Below are 12,732 nucleotides of genomic sequence, written 5' to 3'. Positions count from 1 at the left end.
GTAAATTAGTGCAGCTGTTGCGTCAACAAATGATGGTAATGTGTAGGAATTATTGTATAACTCACAGGCAACTGTATGTTTAACTTGCATTCCACATGTCCAAAAACATTGCCTGCAGCATATGAATAAATATGCTACTTTCACTACAGAGCATTTAAATGTGCACAATAATCTGATTTGTACTCACCAACAGGGCCACTAATCACAATCCCCAGGTGCTCTAGAAGGTATTGCTCCCAGGCAACCAGGTCAGCCCAACGGTGTTTCAGCTGGTGGTCGTTGCTCGGTGTGTTGTAGATTCGCTTTAGATGGTACAATACCTTTGCCCACCGGAGCCTCCTTGCCTCTGTGTGATACACCTGTATCACACGCCCACCTGCCTCGATCATTAAGGGTAGGAAGTGGCACACCAGCCAAATAAATCCATCCAGCTCCTCCTCTCCCATCCTGCCAAGACGAGGCCTACCCAACATGCTTGCAAAAAAAGGGAATACAGGGGCACAGAGGAGAATGAAGGGAAAGAAGGAGAGGGAAATAAAAAAATATACCAGAATACAGCCCAACTATCCCCAAACTAACACTACTCACAACAGACTCCCAACAGTACAAAGACAAATTTATACACCAGAAATGACAAAAAATACACTTAAACAGCATACCACAGACACTTAGGAAACACAAAAAGACAATTTAAAGACCACACAGGAGACAAAATCACAAAATGCACAGAGAGACAAGTCAAAACACAGCCACACAGTCAGGAAATATCACAGACGTGAAAGTGAAAGTACACACACTGTACCAATTCTGTAAACAGGATATCCTATTACACCACTTCCTGCCTCAAATGCGTGGCGTTTTTATTCTTATGCATCAAAATATAATAACGCTTACAGTCTGTGCGTCATTTTATTTTAACGCACATGCTTAGAAATAACCCTGTTTCACACTTAACCAATTTAATGTACAGTGTGGGAATTACCGCTCAGGGCTAATGCAAGCATAATGGCAATGAGCGTCATTTTTTGACGCATATGTGTCATTTATTGACGCATGTTTGTCTTTTTTTATGCATATGCGTCAAAATTTATGTCTTTGACTGGGTTTGGGTAATTTCTCATTTTTAATAGTACATGACAGGTGTGACAATACAGAGATAGGCTGATTACACCAACATGGTGTATTCAGGTGTATGGGCACATGTGACAGATTATACTACTGCAGACCATGGTCCTCTAGTTGTTGTACTCGATTTGCACTCTTCACTGACTCAAACGTGTGGAATACAAATAGGTATTACCCAGTTTGGGCATGCTTTGTGTTTTGTGTCAAGAGAGGATAGCAAGGCTACGCAAATCAATACAGTGACTCAATGCTTATGTGTCAATGTGTGTGAATTGGCTCTTACTATTGTAGCTGTCCCACTGTGTGAACATCACAAGGCACGTTTTCTCACATCTGCTTGCACGCATGTGGAGTCAATGTGTCCAACCATCAGATGCTATTAAGTGTGGAAATTAGAAAGGAAATGTGTTTGTCATACAAGTAGCAACAAATGCTGTGTGAACTTCCTAGGTTTTTTGGGACGTAAGCACCACCAATGACAAACCATGCACAGGATAGATCGAAGATGGTTGATCATGACAATGTTCCAAGACTAAGCCATCACATGTCCTGGAATGTTGGATACTACTTCGTAGGCACTTGTTTGTATACTACCCATGAGTCAAGCATTGGATAATGCTCTGTGGGTACGGTGTTTGTGACACCGAGTCCCAAATACATTCCACAAATGTCATGTCACGCTACAGTTGGAGTCATATAAATGAGCCATGTTTCTCCTGTGGCAGTGGAGGTCCAGCAGACCAAGCAGCACGTGTTCACATATTTCCTGTGGTAAATTGCACAAAGGTGTCTGGTTCAAGTGTGTGGGGCCATGTGTAGCCTGAGTCGTTATTGGGGTCCATGTTGTCACAGTTACATGCAGGTCTAGTCATGAGTCAGTGGAGACATTTCCTGCATTTACAAAGTATCCTTCAGAGCTGAATTGAAGGAAAGCCGAAGAGGAATTGAGAACACAAATGGGGATAGTCCAGCTATGGCACTGCAGACGTGTTATGAGACTGACAACAGGGCATCCTTGGTGTGCTGACAAAGTTAATGGATCAGGATTTTTAAACTGGCAGGTTTCATCACAACATTTGTACACAGGTTGGCCTCTAATTTTCCCACTGCATCCGGGAACATCAGTGCCTCTGTGCTGATTAATCTCACAGCTATTCACCACGCAAGCCCCATCAATATGTTTGGGGCAATGTGAATCAGCGTGTGGACTGTCAGGGTCCTAACATGTGTTGACCTTTCATGCACATTATCTGAAGTTGTTTGTTGTTCAGGAGGCACCATAACCAATGCATGCATAAAGCCATGGTACACTGTCACTATTTGTCACTCATGCATGCATGAAGCCCTGACAAGGGATGGGCCACGATTAGGCTGTTTGGAGACAAGTTCCACCCCATGGTACGATAAGTGAACTGATTATGCTATACAATGTATTTGAGTATTCATTGTAGTCACACCTGACACAATACCCCAGGAGGAAAGTGAAGGGTTGTAAAGCAACTATCAGACAAATGTAGCCACAGGGAACCTTTATGGTAACGCAAATACAGGAACCAGTCAGGCTAACAGGATGCAGGGTCAATCAGGATCAAAATTTAACAAGGCAAATACACAGAGAGCAGACTGAGATTGGTCACAGCTGGAACAACACTGTGGAAAATTAAAACTGTGTTTGTCATGTGTGTCGGAACATAACACAGTAACCCAAGGCCTGTGTTACACAAGTGATTTATATGGCAATGCATAACAGTGTTATACATAAAATGGCAGCTTCTATGCTGTTCCAGGCATCTGCAAGGGCAATGCATGTTCCAATGGCTGGTCTGCATGCATGTTCTCACAGGTGGGTGCAGCTTCAGTCTCTCACAAGTCCTGTAGGTGAGAATCAAGTTCAAAGGGCCAACAGTATCTTTCACATGGGAAGCAATGAACAGGTGATTACAGGTCCTATAGACTACAAGGCACTGCATTATTCAACCAGAAGTTCATGCAGACAGAAGAACAGTGACTATGGCATACCATACTAAAGAGGGAAGCACACTGGATTCAGAATGTGAGTTTGGGTGTGAGTAGATGAGGGATTATCTGGATACACATATTCCCTTCCCAGGGCCCTCTGAAGAAGGGTGGGGTGAGACAGGGAACATGGCAGTGGCAGGACTTAAGACCTGGGCTGGCATGTTCAGGGAATGTCTTGTGAGCAATGCTAGTCATACCTGGGGCACTCGTGGTATCCATTTGGTGCTTATATGGATTTTTTGTCATACATACCCCTTGCAAAGATAGCTGATGTAACACTTACTGATGTCAAGGGTCTGGCCATACCTTCTTGTCACCAATGCAATAGCACATCCACTGCCTCATGTATGAGGCATTTTGTTACCTTATTGACTGATGGTGTCTTAGTTGTGTGCCATATGCTGAAATGAACCATGTTGCCACCATGTATGTGTGAAATAGCTGTGGTACTCTGCTATTGCCCTTCAAGTGTGAAATGGGCAGGATATATGTCATTTACAGTGTGTGTGAAGTTGGCTGTACAATCATTCTCATCAAATATGATGTGGAATTTTCTGTATCCTAATCGGTATTTCTGCAATGCTCCATGAGGCTACACTCTGATTCTGATTGTTAGGGATAATGTTATGCAAAAATGATTACCCAGGCAATGATATAGTGAATAGTATGGGTGTTTATTGAAATATGGTAAGGCAGTGGTGATGGATGAGTAGAGTTAAAAGACATTTTGGACAATATGTTGTCTCTGACACAATACTGCAGCTATGTTTGGATGGTCCACCTCATGTTGATGGACAGCATCCTCGTCTTCCTCCTCTTCAGGCATTTGTGGGTCGGGTTCACATAGGGGAATGTTCCTTCTTACACATATGTTGTGCAGGATGGCACAGCTCAAAATGATTTTGCACACCATTTCAGCTGAGTATAGGAGGCTGCCTCAGTTGATGTTGAGGCACCTGAATCTTGACTCTAGGATGCCAAAGGTCCTCTCGACTATGGTGCATGTCCTCCAATGTGCCTCATTATAGGCAAGCTCTGATGCTGTGCTTGGGTTTGGAAATGGGGTCAAGATCCATGGCTGGATCGCATACCCCTGATCAGCTGAAAGAGAAAATGAGTGAGAACAGGTAGATGTAGCTTTCACCATGATTATCACTTTGCATGGCAGTTGTTCTCTTGTATTGTCTGTGACTCATCTGTGTTTGTGTTATTGTGTGGATTCCTAGGCTTCTAGGATATACCATCAGCATTGGGTTGTTTCCTTATCTGAATGGGAATTTGGCTGATTGACCAGATGTCAGCAGTATTTTTGTAGAGTTGCAGTATATTGTGTACTCCCTTGCATTATGTCATGTGAAAGAGGTGTCCCTGTGTCTTAACTGGGAGTGACATGATACTTCCATACACAGAATCAATTCCACAGTGGTGGTAATAACGTTGCATATATATGGCCTGGACATCCCATCCAATTTAACATCTGCAATAGAATTAGTTAAACATCAGTGAGACCCCTAGATTTGGCTAGGTGACAATGTACAACACATCTCCATACGTTGTCAGCACTGACATGTTGACAATTGACTATGCACAAATTTCACATGTGTGACAAATTCTCTGAAGACCTATTTCTCTGCCCTTGCCAAGTCGACTCCGGTTCTAACGTGTACCTTTACTACTGAACATGTTCTATTTCAGCTGCCTAACTTGGTTGTGAGGTTGTCATTTTGAGTGTCAGAAGGTCCGTATGCCTGAACATCTGTTGTGTGTGTGTAAAATTGTCTCAATCCGTATGTGTAGGAATGTGCACTTTCAATATTGTCCCATCAATATGTGCTCTTAGCACAGTCCACTTGCTTATTGGTAGTGGGCAATGTGAGAGCAGGAGTGATGTGAGATATTGGTGCAGTCACAATGATTTCCATGTCACCTTCATTGTAGTCATCATCATGCTATATGTGTGATGGTGTTTGACCTGCAGCAACACACATTACACACCCCTTCCACAGTACATATTAGTTGGAAGGGTGTTTGATTGAGTGTTATTGATGTGATATTGTAAGATTAATCTTCCAAGTTGTACTGGCAGTTGAGGCCATATCATTGTCATTGTGTTGTTTTAAATTGTTCCTTTGTGTCTGTGGAGTGGCATCTGTTGTTATTTGCATCTGTCATTTGTCCATAGGTGTGTATCCCATTGGGTGAGGATATCAAACATGCCTAGCAGTGTCACAACCTTATTATCTTCCTGGCCACATGTCAATGTAGTGGTGTATTTGCTGTGTGTCCTACAGGGTTGCTGTGCTCTGTGTATATAAGTAGGTTTCTGTACTTACCAACAAGTAGACCATTTCCATATCGTCCATCCTGGAAGTGTTGGTTGACGGTGCAGTGACGGAAGATGAATGAATCATGAACACTCCCAGGATACTTTGCCACGATGTTGGTGATCAATCCCCGGTGATCGACAATGGCCTGCACATTGATGGAGTGTGTGTGCTTCCTGTTGCGGTATAGATGTTCCGTTACAGCAGGTGGCACAATGCGTAAATTTTTGCAGTCAATGGCACCAAGCAAGTGTGGGTAGCCGTTGATTTGGTAGAAGCCCTGTTTTGTCTCCTGCTGCTTCGGCTGTGTGTTGGGGAAGCTGATGTGGCGGGTGTGAGGGATATGATGGCATCCAAAACCTTAGATAGGAAGGCAGAGAATGAGGGCTGTGAGATCCCGGCAACCAGGGCACCAGTGGTTTGAAAGGAGCCACTTGCCAACATGTGGAGTACAGCTAGCAGCTTGGTTTCTGGTGGAATGGTGCGGGGTGTCTGCAAGCCGGGTGCCAACTGTGGCTCAATGTTGCGCAGCAGCTGCTGAATGGCTTGCCAGTTGATTCTGTACCTCTGGATGATGTCTTGTTGGCCCAGAAGGGTTGTCCTGGTGCGGAATATCCTCTCCTGCCTTCTACATTGCCTTTGGGGTCCCTGCTGGTGCTGTAGAAGCTGCTGTTGTTGATCCTGTGTTCTGCGTCTGCGTGCATGCTGGATGAAAAGCACCTCCAGGTCTTCCTTTCGGAGCTCTTCTGTTGCTTCTGTGTGTTTTCCTTAAGTACTGGTGTGTTTGCCCCATTTTAATGCCTGCCCCGACCCAGGCGATATTTTTTGACGCAAACCGAGATGTGCGTCATTTTCCGACTCCGCCGCCCGGCCGTGCGGTAGTTTTGCACGATTGGATAAATAAGGCACACAGGTGTTTAAGTCATTTTTTGGACTGGAACGCCTACCTTGCATGTCATTAATGCAAGGCGGTTTCCCGCATCCAGAAAATGACGCACACAGCGGAATTTTGGCATTTGCGGGCTCGGGTGTCAAAGTTTAAATATGGTGCACAGTTTGCGGCAAATGTGCGTCAAAAATGTTGACCACATTCGGCGCAAACAGAGTATAAATATGCCCCCTTAATTTGTAAAGAAAAAAAAAGTAAGTGCCAGGGCCCTTGTCAGAAGGCCAATGCAGCTTGCACCACCCATTGCCCCAACTAACTCTGGAAATGACAGTACCATCACAATAAACCATGACACTCATACAAGTGGGACAACTTATTCTTTAAATATACAATAAAAATGAGTAATACATGCCATCCATGCCATCCAAGCTGTTCTTATAGCTTTGGGTGGCAAGTGTTAGCCATTTTAATGTATTTTTAATTATTAATCAACTGTTGTTGTGCTCCTCACAAAATTAGATAAACAGCGCTACCATGTGGCAGGCTCTTTTGAGAGCCAGGGATGACAATAATGTGCCCGTACTGAGCACCAGAAACCACTGGCTCAAATTTAGCAATGGGCCCAAGAATAAAATATGTGCTGTACATTTTATGAATTTGAGGTGAAAGGAGTAGTTTGGGAATCAGTCTATACTCAGTGCAGGACTCAGAAGGGAAAAGGATAGGATCAGGGCCATTGGAATTTATGGCATGCTATTAGCCTTTTCTCACAAAAACGAGCTGCCAGATTGGGTCCATTAATGTTGCATAATGTATAAATACAGTCAAATAAGTTGTGCAGCAGAAATTCAATGGGTCATATTTTTCAATGGCAATATATATATATATATTTTGTGGCACGGGCATTGTGCAACAAAACATTTCGGGCCTGTTTACAATTTTCTGTTTTATTTAATGCACCTGATAAATAATGATACCACATTTCAAATCAGGTGCAATCAATAACATCTATTTTGAGTTTGTGGATTTTGGTGTTTAATACACCCAAATCGGAATGGTACAGTAAGTACTGTATGGTTTTCGCCCGTTAGATTTTGGCGGGTTTGACGTGACTAAATTTAACTACAGCTGAATAATTACAGGATGCATTAAATACAGCAATACTCAATTTTAAACCGATCAAAAACAGGGGTTTATGCACAGCTCTGAATTAATCGACCCACTTGTAATCAGACACACCACATTAATTCCTTTTAAATTTTAATCCATTTGAGAAAAATATCTGTTTTTGATTATGGTGGTGGGAATGGATTTACTCATGCTACGTACTACATTATATGAATCATGTATGAGAAAAAGAGTCCTGTGACAGAGGACCACATAAAAAATTCTAACGGTGTTCAGAGAACTGCAACGTTACTTCCTGACTACATAAGCAAGTGCCTTTGTTAAATGCTACAATTCATGTTCTTTTCTGCTTTCCTTGGATCATCCAGCTGCTCATGCCATAGGCCCTACCCAGAGTCCCAGTAGGAGATATCTGCTCAGCTGCACATTCACAATATGGAGGCCATTGAGGTGAAGAATTGCCAGCTGGTGGTCCAGGAGGAGAAAAAGGAGACCACTTCCACCAGGCCACCAGCATGATTATAGTCATAAAATTGCTATTTTGTCACAAAAATCGCTACCTGTGGTAGACAGCCAAGGTCCAAAGCCACCCCTCCCCCCACAACCACAGATGTCTTCCTTCAACAACTGACAAAAGGACCAAAGGACTGGACAAAGTTCAGGAAGGCCAATACCAACTATAAGTAAACTAATGGGAATCTATGGAGGGCGTAGGCTTGCTGCAGGAGGTGAAGATGGAAGAACAGTTGTGGAGGGTTTATTTATAGTTTAGGAAATAGTATTGAGCCTGTGAGAGAGGTGAGGGTGTGGAGGACAGTTGTGAATGTTTTCTTTTAAGATATAGGAGGAGGGGTGAACATGCTGTGGAAGGTAAGTGTAGAACTTTAGAATTGTTTGTTGATTAATGGGTCTGAATTGTTTCAACTATGTTTAGTGTGTCATAAATAATAATTAAATGAATAGCTTCACTTATGTAATGAGGAGAGAGGCTAAGCCCTGCATCTTGCCTATCACAAAGCAACTGTTCTACCATGTCCATCGCCTTCATTCTCTCTTAAGTCTGTCCTTATCCGAGCTCCAGTGCTACCTTAGATATGTTGCATACTTTACTTCCTAACACCCTCCCACCTACAATCAATTTTGGGAAGCTCACCATTACCATACCAGCATCCCTTTTTTGGCTTGATCAGGTTGAGCAGCACCCATTGTCCCATTGGTAATATTATTACTTCTAAACAACTATTAAACCACAAAAAAATGAAAAACTTACCTAAAAAGTAGTTGTTCAGGCAATCGCTATTAAGGCAAGATTGTTGTTTAGACAGTAGTTGTTCAGTACTTTTTAGTTGTTTAGCAGTAGTGGTTTAGGCAAGTAGTGGTTTAGGACCTAGTTGTTCAGGTTGTTTCCTTCAGGATACGTATGGTTCATGATGAATGAGATCTCATTTTCATAGGGTGGCGAATAGGCTGGCATAGTGGTACATCATTAACTAAGGGCCAATCTTGTATGGATCTCAGAGCTAGACCAGGAAACCAACTAGCTGCATGTATTCTTTTGATTAACCAGACAATGACAAAATTTAACCAGGCCACTTGTGTGATTTGTCCAAATCACAGCCACTTAATTGAAGTTTGCAAATTGAGAGATTAGTCTGCATTTTCCTATGTGTCTCTCTCTCCAGCCCGCAGGGGTAGGTCTCTTGAGTCCTCTTGTTTCACATAGAAGTAGATAGGCAGTTGTCCTTCTCACTACTGTCAACAGTACTTTAACATTTAGTCCAAAAAAGGTCAACTTGTTGAAAAAAAAAGAAAAGATATTGTTAAGAAGTCTCATATCTTGACTGGCAAACTCACCATTGAACAAACTATTGCTGAATCTAATCTGACCCCTCTCCAGGAATTATTACCTGTAACTGTCATATCAACAGAAAACACATTGCAATGACAACCAGAAGCTACCCACATCATTGTTATGAATGATGGTCCAATGTTAAAATTCAATTAGAGGAAGGGTTGGTTTATGTTATAAATACAATGTTTACCACTGGATTGTGAAGAATGTAAGTCCTGACTTACTTCCCTACAATGAATACTGTGATCAGTTGTGGCCCCTGGGTGGGTAGGGACCCCAAAGAGACACATGGAGATTGCGTGTTTCTATATTTTAGGCACTGTGTGATGTTGACGTGGTGTTGTTGTTGTGTGACACAATGTTATGTACAATTCACTGTCCCTGAAACTGGGATGTGTAGACATATGGTTTTGTGGAGTGTGGTGGTGCATTGTCAGTGACCTGCCAAAAGGGGGTTTCATGGGGCTGTGATTGGATCATACATTGTGTGGTATTTGGGGACAAAAGTAGATGTTTTGTCTTACCATTGGTTGCGTCCACGGGGGCATTGATTTTGGCTGCCATCTATCAGCACTAGTAGCAGCAGCAGCAGGACATGAAGAATTGGCTCCATGGCAGCACAGGATGTGTGACGCTGCCTACAGAGGAGTTCCTTCCTTACATGCCTCTGTTTCTGCTAGCTGGGATCTTGTGGTTGGACCACCAGAGCCACATCTTTGGAAGGCAAAATCAAAATCTGTCAAGCAGAAACAGTGGCTCAGAGAGACTCAGACAGCCAATCTCGCGGCTTTGGGAGTCTGTGCTGCCTGGCGGTGCTGGCGGGACCACAACTATATTTCATCTTTGGAACCGCATGCATCGTAATACTGTGGTCCGACAGCCAACCTGATGGACCGCCAAACTTGTAATCAGGCCCTCAGTCAGGATTAACCAGTTTGGAACAGATTCCTGCCATATTCAAAGATATGAAGTGAACAACTTTATGAGAAATAGATTTTGCAGTTGAGTTTGTCCAAATGAAGAGATCTACCACTCTGTAGGTGTAGGACCAAGACAAACATGTAACTATCTTTTGAACCCATTTGAGCTGCATTACCTTGCTCCAGCCCAAACCATCAGTACTACTGCATTCAAAATCGTTACGTCAGTAACTATTTTCATCCATTGACTCCAAAGGTCAAAAGAGTTTGGGAACCCCACATTAAGGGTAGACCAATGCTCAGGAATGATTGTCAAAGAACAACAAATTTATGTGACCTAAAACTAACTATGGTGCCATAAAATAAGCCAGAGAAAGTGCTTTAATGGGTCCAAGTTTCGATGACATGTGCTAACCTGGAAGCAAAATGGATGGAATTCTGAAAGGCTGTCTGACCCACAGAGATACTCCTCAGGAGGTCAATAGTCTCTTCACTCAGGGCAGCAGGGCAACGGGGGTAGGGTGTGTGGTGTGAGGTGTGAAGGAGATGCCCACCCTCTTGGGTGAGTGGGCACAGCCAACTGCATGGTGAGAAACAGAGAGAGTGGAGATGGAACTGTGGGTGGCAGACAAGGATGGAGCAGGTACAGGTCGTGATGGGTCCGCCACCACTAGAGAGTGCCCACTGGAGGCAGATGTCGATCCTGTGTCCTCCATGGCGCTCCCCTCACCCTCCGGGCCACTGGGTCTCTCTATGTCTGATGTCTCTTGAGTGGAGGTGCCGTAACCAGCTGCTTCCCTACTGGTTTTGGGTTTTGCCTGGGCTGAAGCTGAAGCTGAAATCACAAAGACACAAAGGGTCGGTACATATGCCTGAAAACACTTGAACAACTGCTTTGATTACCTAACAGTAGCATAATGTACAGTAGCCCCCAGCCACAAGCTTCAGCAAAGTGGCCCCAACATGTGCAACACTATATACATGCATGTTACATGAACTGTGAACAGTTGACCACAGGAAAATCAGAATCACAGACAACTCCAATTTCATGGGTGAAGTTGTGAAATTACAACACCAATGGATCAAGTAGGAGGCCTTATCACCTTAAATGGTTTGGCTTATGTAGCATCCCTTGGTAACCTGCTGGCACAGAATAGAATGGCAATGCCAATTTTAATTTCACAAATCTCACACAAGATCATGCATCGAGATAATCTTCACATACCCACTCCCACATCATGATGAAATGATGGGCAAATAATCCAGCCTTGTTGCAGCACCAAGTACAGTAGCCGAACGAAGGTTTAGTTTAGTTTAGTTTTATGGATTTGTAAAGCGCGTAGTTACCCTAAGGCATCCCAGCGCTAACATAACATGACTACTACCAGAAACAAGAAAGATTCAGAGAAATTAGCTACAAAAAAGAATATTTTTTAATTTCTTCCTAAAAAGCCGCTCTGAGGGTTCATGGCGGAGCTCAGAGGGAAGAGCATTCCAAAGGCGGGCAGCCTTGATGGAAAAAGAGTTGGCTCCCCAGGCTCTCTTGAACCGAGAGATATTAACATGTCGGAAGGAAGAAGATCTCAGACTTCTGGAGGGGGCGTAGATAAGGATCCGTTTTCTAAATAACATCAGCCCCTTATCATGGAGAGCCCTGTGAACAATGCATTGGGCTTTAAAATGAATGCGCTGCTTGATAGGGAGCCAGTGAAGTATCGAAAAAACCGGCTTCGCAGACAAATGTCTGGGCAGATTAGTGAGAAGCCTGGCTGCTGCATTCTGCACTGTCTGCAACTTTTTTATCACACAGGCCGGGGAACTGAGAAACAGAGAGTTCCCGTAATCAAGGCGGGAAAGAATCAGGGTTTGAACAAGGATTCTCCTGGCCGTGGACGGTAGGAGGTTAAAGATCTTCCTAAGGACTCTTAAAAGGCCAAAACATGTAGAAGAGACTTTGTTAGCTTGAAAGTCCATAGTCAAGCGAGAGTCCAACCAGAAGCCAAGGCTTTTTTCCTGAGCTTTGGGAGGAGGAAGATTGTTAAAAGCTTTTGAGTGCAATGAGATGGGGGAGGCTGGGGAGCCATTACCTAAGACAATAACTTCAGATTTTCCATCATTAAATTTAAGTTTAGATTGAATCATCCAGTCTCCAATGTCCTTCATACAGCAAGAAAGATTGGCCGCAAATGAGTCCCCAGAGCTAGAGAGGGATACCACAAGCTGGGTATCGTCAGCATAGGTGACCAAGGAAAAGTTATAAGGAGCAATCACTGTAGCCAGTGGGGATAGATAAACGTTAAAAAGAGTTGGACTCAGGGAGGAGCCCTGAGGGACTCCACAGGTCAATGGAAACATTTCAGAGAAAAAGGCTCGAGACAAAACTTGAAAAGATCTTCCTTTAAGAAAGGCAGAGAGCCAAGACAGGGCTGAACCTCCTATCCCCAATTCAAAGAGCCTGCGGCAGAGAAGATTGTG

The sequence above is a fragment of the Pleurodeles waltl genome, chromosome 11, assembly GCF_031143425.1.
Source record: "Pleurodeles waltl isolate 20211129_DDA chromosome 11, aPleWal1.hap1.20221129, whole genome shotgun sequence".
Classification (NCBI taxonomy): domain Eukaryota; kingdom Metazoa; phylum Chordata; class Amphibia; order Caudata; family Salamandridae; genus Pleurodeles; species Pleurodeles waltl.
Note: the sequence above shows the minus strand (reverse complement) of the source record.